The following is a 10,605-nucleotide window of genomic DNA, read 5'->3' as shown; positions in this document are numbered from 1 at the left end:
CGCTGCTAAAGGCAGGGTTTCCGCCCCACCAAGGAAAGAGTCACACCAGTTTGGGGCCTTGGTTTAATTCAAGAGAACAAAACTCGGAGCGTGCTGGCACAGCTGGCAGTCACTGGTACCACTCTTCTGGCGTAGTTCGTACTGGTCCTAGTACTGGGGCTTCCCCCGAGTCCTAAGGAGTGAATAGGGAGGGTTCAGTGTGACGCACAGGGAGAAGGCACAGAAAAAGCGCGTGGTGACCTGGACAAGCATGTGCTGGAGTTTCAGTGCCCTCTGTGAGGCGATACCAACCCTCGTGTGCAAAGCCTATTACTGAGTCAGGCAGGCATGACATGTTGGACTGACCAGGTACTGACCCTCAGGGCAAAGTGCCTCAGTCTTGAGACTCTGGGAGGGAAGGATAGACTCTCTGGTTTGAAAAGGGAGAGCCAAACATCTTCTGCTACCCTGGACTTTCATGTCCCTTCTTTCCATCTCATTCTCTGTGCCCAGCAAACACTCTCTGAATATAGGGGTGTCGGATCCACAGCCCTAGGGCTTGTTCGTGGTGAAGCGTGGCTACAGCAGCAATGACAACTTGTCTTTCTCTCTCTCTGGCTGAGACCCTGCCCCAGCCCTGCGTGCATGCTCCCGTTTGTGCCCACAGCCTCTGCAATTCAGGATGAGTTGCAGGCATTTGCTTGGGGCCTCAGAGAGGCCCCTGGCATCGCGGTCGAACCCAGGTCAATTCCATGCTGCAAGAAGCCAGGGGACGCTGTATCCAGCCCCAGGGCTCTGGGATTTGGATCCCTGACACCTCTGTGGGCCACACCACTTGACAGGCCCTGGCCTTTCCTGTGCCTGGCACGCACTTACTTGGCCTTTGGTCTTCCGCCTCCGCCTTTTTCTCTGTTACAGAACTGAAGAGTGAAGTCGTCGTCTTCTCCTCTGCTCATTTCTTCTAGCAGAGGAGGGGTTCCCTGCTTGCCAGCTGTGCTTCCTGGCAGCCCCTCATTGGTCAGGCATCCTCAGTTGGGAACCAGAGGAAGTCGGTGTCAATATCTGGGAGCATTCCAGGACTCGGCTCAAGCTGAAGCACCAAGAGGACAAAACATTTTGCCTTGCCTCTAGCCTCACTCCAACACACTGGAAATTCAGTGCTAGACAAGCCAGGAACTACAGGACCCGTGCAGCCCCACAGACCGTTTTGCTGCCCTGGCCTCCGACACCCCAGTGACAGCAGCTCCCCTGGGGCAGAAACGCTGCAGCACTAACTGGAGAACCAGGAGAACTGCTTCAACATGCCGCAGGGCTACGTCTGTGTCTGAGCAAGGCTTTGCAGCAGTTGCCCTCCAGCACTTCCCACTCAGTCTGAGATCACTCCAGGCCTCACAAACAAGGGGAAGGAACAGCCCTTCGCGGAGCAGGAGCTCTGCTGTGCCACCTTGCCGGGGGCTCAGCAGGCCAGACCGAGCAACCCAAAGCACCCTTTCTGCCCTCAGGCTTCACCCTCAGCATCAGTGCTCACTGCCACTCTCGCTGCTCTTCCAGCAGTGGTTATCCTAGAAATGTGTACTTAATCACACAGGGTCTTTTCTTGACCCAGGGACCCCGTTCCGCATGTTTCTTGGCCTGTTCCCCACACTGCTAGAAAGCAGCGCCACAGCTTTGACAAAGAAGTTGCCAGCATGAGAAGTACGTTTTCCTTTCCTAGAAGAGTTCTTACTTCATCCACTCTGATCCATTTAACGTTCTTCTTTCTTTCCAGTTCAAGAGCCGCCACATCAATGACAGAATCTCCCAGGCATCTTGCCTCATTTCCCAACTGTTAAGCAAGGGAAGCAAAGAGAATGCATTTAGTTGGAGAGGCCACCAGAGGCAGTACCACTAAGCAGCCTGGAAGGCATCTGCTGACTCCACAGCCATCGTCAGGACATGCAGCCCGAAGTCTTTTTCCAACCAATCGAACATTTAAGGCTGCTTCTCTCCAACCACAGAAAGCCAACAGAAACCCTTTTCTTCTTCTTCCTTTTTGTTCTTTTGTTTTGGTTTTTTTAGAAGACTGTGGAGGAAGTCCTCCCAAACATTAGACTCACAAAACCAGACCTTATTATTAAGAACACTACTACTGACCATGCTCATAGAGGTAGAGTAACAAAAAAGACACACCCCCCCCCCAACCCCCGCCCCAGACTCTGCACTGAAGGCAGCGGTTGCCTAAGTGCACGGAAGGGATGATGAATTCGTGCCCTCCCCACAGCAGATAACCTTTTTTGTCCTGCAGGTTTTACTGGCAGCTTCTGCCTCGTAGTAATGAGCAGGCAAGCAAGCCAAACAACAGTCACACGCCTCGCTGTTTTCTGGCAGCAATGCTCCTATGACTCGGAGACTTGAGCCACCTTTTACACTCAGCTCCTCCACAGGAGGAGAAGACTGTTTGCTCCCAACATTTTACAGTCTTTCCAGTACCTGCGCCCTTTGGAGCTCTTGCCTCTCTCTTCTAGCTTTCAGAGCTGCCGATTCCGATCGCTCTTTCTTACGCTTCTCTTCATGCCGGGAGGCCCAGCGATTGCGTTGGTCCCTTTGCAGGATCAGGTCGTGTATCTCCTGGAGGACCCCAGGAATGCAAGAGCATGCAGAATTCAGCTGGTGGTTTTTCTTCTGGCAGGGGGCGGTATTCTTACTGTAGTTTCTGCCCCTTGCCTGGAGGCTTTCTGTTAGCAGTGCTTTGCTCTAAAGCTCATCACAGCACACCTGAAAAGCCCTTCTCTTCTGACCAATGATCCAAACAACCCACGAACTGAAAAGGACCTCTCCCTTTTCTATCCTGTAAAAGCCTAACAGTTACCTTTTCCACTACAAGTAATGCCTGGCAAAGTGCTCTTCCATGTTTCCTGAGGCCACAGAAGTGAAGAGTTTACTCTAAAAATACCGACTCCCCTGCCCCTCGTAAGGATCCAAAAGCCATACTCCAATGTTAGAATGAACCCACATCAAGGGGGTCTTTTCAGAGTCAATGCTTGCGTAACTGGGCTTCTCTGCAATTAAATGTGACGCAATAATTACACACATCCATACCATGTACCTGTCTGGCTCTCTGATACCCTTCGCAAAGGGGAAGTTTGGTTTTGCGTTTGACTTGAGGTGTTGGTTCCTGCTTGCCTTTCTCTTTCTTCAAGGTGCGCCCTGGGATTGCTGGCAGCAGGCTGAAATACACAGCAGGAAGCGTTGGTATGAGCTCAGCAGTAGCTTGCTCTCCAGTTTGGGCTCACAAGCTCTGCACCAGCTTCTGCAGCAGAAGGCAACTGCGCAGCACAGTTAGGTGTAATCTCTTAATTGTGCTCAAATGAAAACAGAAGAAGAGGGCTAGTCCTGTGCTGTAACACTCAGGCGTGGCGTGACGTTCGCAAAGGAAAGGCCAGCATGCCCGGATCTATGCTTTCCCTTGACGTGACAGGACACACCATTCCCCTCAGATAAACACTTGCACCACTCAAGAGCTATCTGAGAGCTTTTGGATCCCTCCCCGCTCTCATGAAAATGTCTATAGACCCTGAACTAGTTTCATCAAACAGAAAGATCCTTTCATATACCTCTGAGGGGAACAAGAAAAAGATCCTGAACTTGTGGAGTCACAACTTGCCTTGAGCTGCCAGAAAGAGCTGTGCCCCGGAAGCAGAGCCAGGAGAGCAATGAAAGCAACACGAGCGTCTCACAAACACCCGCTCTGCATTTGCCATGCAGCAGGAAATCGTGCGTCCTCGTGGCCTGTGGTCATGGCCCTTCAAAGCTGACGCGTCAAAGGACACCTCTCACTCGCACCAGAACAACAGCACAGCCTCACCCTCATCCCTTTTGACAAGAGACTCACCCCACAGAGGGCTTTGCTCTCTGCTCTCTTTCTTCCCTCACTTGCTCTCCGGGGAATTGCTTTTGTACCGCTTTGCCTGGTCCATACTCTGAAAAAGATAGCTTGCTGGGAGGAGATGGTGACCTAAGAAAGTCTCTTTGGGGGCAGTAATTTCACACGAGGGGAGCAGAATCTCCGATCTCTGTAACTGGTCTCAGAGGCGTGACTTTGCTGCGGCCAGCCTGAAGATGCTCGTTTTGAAATTCCCAGTTTTGAAAGGGAAATGAAGCTTTGGCGCAGGCCAGCAGCCGCTTGACAGTCATCGCTAGATCATTTTTCTCCTCCAATTAAAACACAGTAGTTCTGTGGGGAGCTACGGCGTTCTTTTTGCCAGTACTTACAACTGAAGGTAAATTTGTTGTTCACGATGCCAATGGATTTTTCCTTATTATTGTGTGCCTACCACACAAACTCCTAAAGCAGAAGAGCAGCTTGCAACACAGGCTTGGGAATGGCGTGCAGTGAGAAAGCGTCCTTGCCCAGCGTCAGCCGCAACCTGTGGGGCGAGCACCACTCTCAGCTGCAATTGGTGGTGCAAGGCTGTTTGGGGCTCCTGGTCCATAACAAGACACCAGAGATTTGCCATGCTGGGGGAAATAAAGTCACAGGAAGGCCATTAGACCATCCCGTACATCCCATTGTGACCTTGGCTCTACTTCCCTCGAGATACAGACAACAGGAGAACCTACGCAGCTCGGAAAGGAGTCCGCTGTTACGTTACCTTTTGGGACCCTCTGATCACTGAGCTCTTCTCTCTTCACCTTTTTCGCTTGAATAGGCTTTGCACTGTCTTTCACAGCAGGTTTCATGGTTCCTCTCTGGGGCTCAATCTGAAGCTGAAACCTGGAAAGAAGGCGACGGCACCAGGTTGAAGTAGGAACGCGCACATTCCCTCTGCACTTTGCATTAGCGATCTAGTCCCAGAGGTATTTCAGAGGTACTGTCAGGTCCATAGTGTTCCAAAGCAGATGATGCAACACGCTTGCAGATTATTTGAGCAAACTGGGTGGCGCAGTAAAATAAAAGTCCAGCACCTGGAGGGGCATTAGTCTGCCTTCCTGCCGTTGGATACCACCTCTAATCTCTTCTTTGTAGTGTACATGGAGAACGGACGGGTCTCTTTTCCATCGTGAACGCCAGACTTGCCGTCCAGCTCACCCGCAGACCCTCCCTGCCAAATGGCAGTGCCCCTGTAAGGAGTGAACTCCACCCTCTCGGTCGTTAATGGAGTTGCTTTGCAGCAGCTCCTGGGCACATGACAGAGCTCTGCAGAGCCCCGCTACGCAGCAGCTACCCTGAGGTCAAGAAAACACTCCTTCTGCACCCCAGGTCTGTAGCCCGGAAGGAGGCAGTCGGGAGACATTCTACTCCCTCGAGACTCACAGGACACAGGAAAAGGGCACCAAGGGAGGACTTGAATGGATTTGCTCTTTGATCCACTTTCTAAGAGCTGCTTTCCAGGTAAAACGCAACCCACAGGAAATACCAGAATTGATTTTCACGTCTTTTTTCCAATCTCAGCCCTACAGAAAGAGAATGAACGTTGGCGGAAAGTGTTGCTCTTCCATGTTGCTCCTTGTAAAGGCACACATAGTCCAAAGTAAGGAAAAGCATGCATGGGATGCAGGCACTTGAAAGAGTTAGTCTCAGGTAACTTTGTGAGTAGAGAAGCTCTTGCAAGTCAGCCGGGGGCTGCGGAGCCAAACCTACTCACTGTGGAAAGATGATGACGCGGCCACAACGTGTCTGAGAAGCAGCAGTCTCGGTGCCCAACAGCAAAGAGTCCCTCATCCCTGGCATCTGCAGCAGGGACAGAGACAAGTGAGAGGACGCCAAGGAAATGACTGCCTCGCCCACAAAGGCAGCAACCCTCTCTTCTGCTCACACTACGAGCTGGCTCTCAGACAACTCTCAGAAATTTTGCTTTCACTCCCAGTACTCCTCGCTTATAGAGAAGAGAAGTGGCACAGAAAAGTGAGATCAGCTAATAATGCTGCCGGGCTTCTACGAGGGCAAGAAGCACCAGGCTCCGTCCACGAGACCAGCTCTTTCCTGGCGGAAAGGATCAGGCAGGAGCTTTCACATGGACACACAGAAATAGTGTGTGCCACTTGCATTGAACCTGCTGGATTCCCTGCCCCACAGTCCCAGATGGGACCAAAGTGGAAGCAGCGTCAAAAAGCAGTGGGACCCCCCCGTGCTCTGAACGTCAAGGGACACCTTAGCGGGGAGAGGGGGCAGGCAAGTAGGTAGGCAGTACCGGGGACACCTGCCCCGTTCTTGCCCTATTTCCCAAAGGATTCAAGGTTGGGAGGCCAGGCTAGAGGGATCTTTGCCTGCACCCAGCACAGCTCTTCTGAGGTTCCTCTGTGTTGCCAAGACACTGAATGTGAGCCAAGGACACCACAGAGCGCTGGCCTTGCTGCAGACCGCGTCTAGCTCTAGCACCCAGGCAGGCTGTGGCAGGCCAGCAGAAATCCGCTCACTCGTCCTGTGAGAGAACTCCCACATGACTAGAAGCAGCACTGGGAAATGAAACACTTACTTACACTGAGAAGAGCTTTTGGCAGCTTATCAGGCCCATTCAGCCTTTTCAGAAGATCCTTGTAAAATCTCATGTTCACATCTTTCCCCTGGATGATGAGCATGCCAATGTCCTTCAAAACAAAGGCGACGTTCTCGCCTTTCTCCACGTAGTGACAGAAAAGATGCACGGTCTCTTGTATGCAAACCTTCACTGTCCTCTTTGAAGCCATGACGTCCAAGGCTAAGTCAGCATACTTCAGTGGCTCAATTAGTTTCTGGTCTAGCAAGCAACAACAACAGGCAAAAGAACTCACAGGAGATGGACCGTTCAAGAAACTGAAGCCAAGCTTCAGGTGCCCCCAGGCCCCCAGGCAATACCCAGCTTCGGAGCTGTCCTCTTGCAGCCTCTGGCAGATTTCAGACACAAGCTGATTTCCTGCCTTCTGGGAATAAGTTCAAAGCACCATGCACGCTGATGTGCCACACGTGCAGCAGGGACAGAGGAAGAAAGAATCCTAGCTGGCTGCTCTAAACACAAGAGCGGATTTCAGCACAAGCTGGGGACCATGGCCCAGGCCCCATGGCAAGGGGGAGGTGGCTAGGCCGTTGCAGCTGTGCCCCCGCTCTGTGCCCCCTGGGCTCAAAGAGACTCAGCTGTGCCACGTCAGAGGGGTGTCATGAAGAAGGAAAGCACAAGGACTGCACAACACATCTTAGGGTTATTCTGGTCATCGCCCCACAGACCCTCAGAAATGCAGCAGCAGCAGATGCCTGAGCGTTTGGTGCCAGAGTCCTGTCCCTGGGCGGTGCCAGACTGTCCTTCCCAACAAAGAGACGACGGGGTCAAGCCAGGGGAACAGATCACTCCAAACGCGGCCCCGAGCTCTCAGTGCCCCCGCCCACCAGCAATGATGTCACACTGCAGCCACCCTGCTGACAGCACTGGCCAGAAATTATGATAAACACGGTCATCGAACAACCTGCTGTTTCCATTTCTGCCTCAAGCTTGACTACAGAGGACTTAACCCACCTTCAATGGGAACAAGGCTGTAAGAGTAAGCAGGAACCCTGGCATTTGCTTTGACAAGGGCTGCTGCAGCTTAAATGCAGAGCGCCCGCTGATTAGAATAACCAGCGCCTCTCCCACCCCCCCCCCCCCCCCAAAACACCAGGGATGTGGCCAGGCGTCAAGCAGGCCAAAGACAAAGAGTCTCATGTTAGGCAGGATTATGATCGGAGGAGTATTAAAAGACGAAGGCAGAAAGGGCCCATTTTAGAAAGTGCTACTTGGTTGGTTGTTTAGGGCGAGCTGATGCTGTTCTTGGGACCTTTTGAAGAAATCCTCATGACTTCTAAACAGCACTTGAGCGCACAGCCCCACTATGGCACAAAGGGAAGGAAAGGTTTTCATCTGTCCCCTTACCAAAATCATATGCTTTATCATCTGCGAGGCCGTGAGCTTCTGCAGTAGTCTTCGCAAGATGAAACCTGGGTCTCCAAACAGTCAAAAGGGCATTCTCTCCACTATCTACTTGCTCTCGAACGACATCAAATGTCCCCAGTCTGGGAATTTTGACACCCTGCAAGCAAAAGAGAAGCCAAAGGAGCAATAGTGAGAGATCTGTAGAGGGGAACATTAACTTAGGATTCGTCGGAGCACAGTGACAGGGCTTTGCGACCGGGCCACTCGCGAGGGGCAAGTCGGGCACTTCAGCAAGCTTTGGAGAAGACCTAGAGATTCCAGGTTTTTTCTCCTTACTCTTCTCTCTCAAAGGAAGATTTGATGAAGTAAAAGCCGAGCAAGCTTCCCCAGCTGGATAAGATCCAAGGGATTGCCAGCAATCAAACGACCCTGGAGAATGTCCCAGCGTCCTGTTTGGTCTTTGCACTCTAGCCGTGTCCAGCGCTTTCTCACGTGGGGCTATGCTCGATAGTTTACCCCTCTGGACAGAGGAGCTGCAGTGTCCTTCCGGGGTGGGGTTTCTGCTTTCAGAGAAGGCGCAGAATAATCGGCACGGGGTGCCAGGATGCCTGAAATCCTCGGGTTTGACAGGAGGAACAGCACACAAGACCCACCTTGCTCAGCAGCAGCTGCCGTATAATGTAGTCAGACACACAGCCCCAGACGGTAAGGACCTCTGGAAGGCAAGCGAAAGACACGTCATGCTCTAAGTCAACAGGCTCACAATCATTCTGCAGCTTCCACTACGTGGAGGAGGAAGGAGACAAGAAGCGCGGGTGCAATCACCTCTTTCCTCCTGCCCGCCAAAAAACACAGCCGTGACAGGCACTAGCAAGTTTAGGCTTTCACTTCAGACTGTGCCCTTCACTTGGGTACCAGGAGAGGTCAGAGCTGAAGCGGAGCCATCAGACATGTGATGGACAAGGGCATCCTGCCGTCTGACATCCACAGCGGGAAGGTGCCTCCGAGCTCAAAGCCAGTCCTGCCAATGTGGAGCCACAAGAACAGCCAGCAGTGGTTGGGCTCCCACACAAGAAGCCAAGTAGAGCCACGGGAAACTCAAAAGTCTCATGCCTAACAAACACATGCATTGCCAGCAGTCTCTCCAGAGCCCAGCCAGAGCTGCACAACACCTCAGCCTTCTCCAGCCAGGACTCCTTTCCGCTCCCTGGGGAAACTTGGCAATGGATCTCCATCCTAGTGAGAGGACGGTGCTGTGCCCACAGGAGTCTCGAAGCATCTCCCCAGTGCCCCTCCTGCAGGGGCCATTTCCCTCTTATCAGCTCCTTGCACAGAGACTCTGCACGCCCGCCTGAGCAGCTCCAACTCCTCCACCCAGCCGCAAGCTCAGGGTGGACTATCACCACTGCGAGGCAAGCAACAGCCCTCAAGGCCAGCCACTTCTGCTTGGTGCTGCCCCAGGAAGGCAAGGCCAGAGCCGGGAACAGGACCCTAGAGCCCTGGATGGCAAACTGGCACCTCAGCCCTAAGGGACAGTCACGACTCCCCGTGCAACCCCCAGTCTGTTCTTATCACCACCCCAAGAGGTTTCCACCGCTTCCCACAACTAGTCTTTGAGTTCCTTGACAGCCCTCAAGAAAGAGCTCCTGAAGGCCTCACCTCTCATGCTGAGTGTGGGAAATGTGGGCATGTGCTGTGTCCTGTGGCAAAGGTTGCAGAAGTCCATCTCTGTTTCCCCCGTCCTGTGGCTCAGCACACGCAGTGAGAAGGAGACCAGGAGAATGTTTCTCTTCAGTCTCCTCCTCCTGTTCTTCACTTCACCACGCAGCCTCCAGCGCGATCCCACAACCTCCCCTCGCTTTCTCCTTTGCGTGGCAAAGCAGCTCCTCCAAAGCAGAGCAGTGGTGAAGAGCAGCCTCCAGCACCTGGGCTCACCCCAGCCTCGCAGGGATGTGTGGGGAGAGGCCCGATGGAGCAAGGGAGAGGGCAGCTCTCGCTGTCAGGCCAGGTGTTGCACTGTAAGCCCAGACCGTCTCACAGAGGAGCTGCAGGGACCGCCACGCCCTCGACCCTGCCAGGTGTTGCCCAACAATGGGCAGGGCAGCTGCCCTGGGCATTTTAGGGAGCCGACCCCACCCCACTGCCCCCTCCCCAGGGGGGCCACGGAGCAGGAGCAGGGAGCACAAGGAGCTTTTCTGGGGCTGGAGTTCACTCTGGTGCACGGATCCTTGTCTTAGCCCCAAGCATGGGGCCACTGGGCTACGACTGCTGCGGGGGGCGGGCGGGGCAGGGACACCACTGCATTGCACATGCCTCTAGCATTACAGGAGAAGACCATAGGATAACGCAGGTTGGAAGGGCCCTCAGGCGGTCTCTAGTCACACCTCCTGCTGCAAGCTATGGGGTCAGACCGAGCTGCTCAGGGCTTTATTCAGTCCGGTACTGGAAACCTCCAAGGATGCAGACTGCACAACTTCTCTGGGCAACCAGGCCCACTGCTTGACTGTCCCATGGTGAAAAAGCTTTCCTCATATCCAGTCAGAACCTCTCCCCTTTCAACTTTTCTTCACTGCCTCTCGTCCACCCACTATGCACCACCAAGAGCCTGGCTCTCTCTTCTCAGCAACCTCCCTGGGGCATTGGAGGGCTGCTGCGAAGGCCTCCCTGCAGAGGACGCCTTCTCTTCTCCAGGCTGAACAAGACCAGCTCCTTCAGTCTCTCCCGGACCATTTGGGGGCTGGCTGCTGAACTCGCTACAGATTCCTGA

Source organism: Struthio camelus, chromosome 7 (assembly GCF_040807025.1).
Source record: "Struthio camelus isolate bStrCam1 chromosome 7, bStrCam1.hap1, whole genome shotgun sequence".
Lineage (NCBI taxonomy): Eukaryota > Metazoa > Chordata > Aves > Struthioniformes > Struthionidae > Struthio > Struthio camelus.
The sequence above is the reverse complement of the archived record's forward strand: the minus strand, read 5'-3'. Positions refer to the sequence as shown.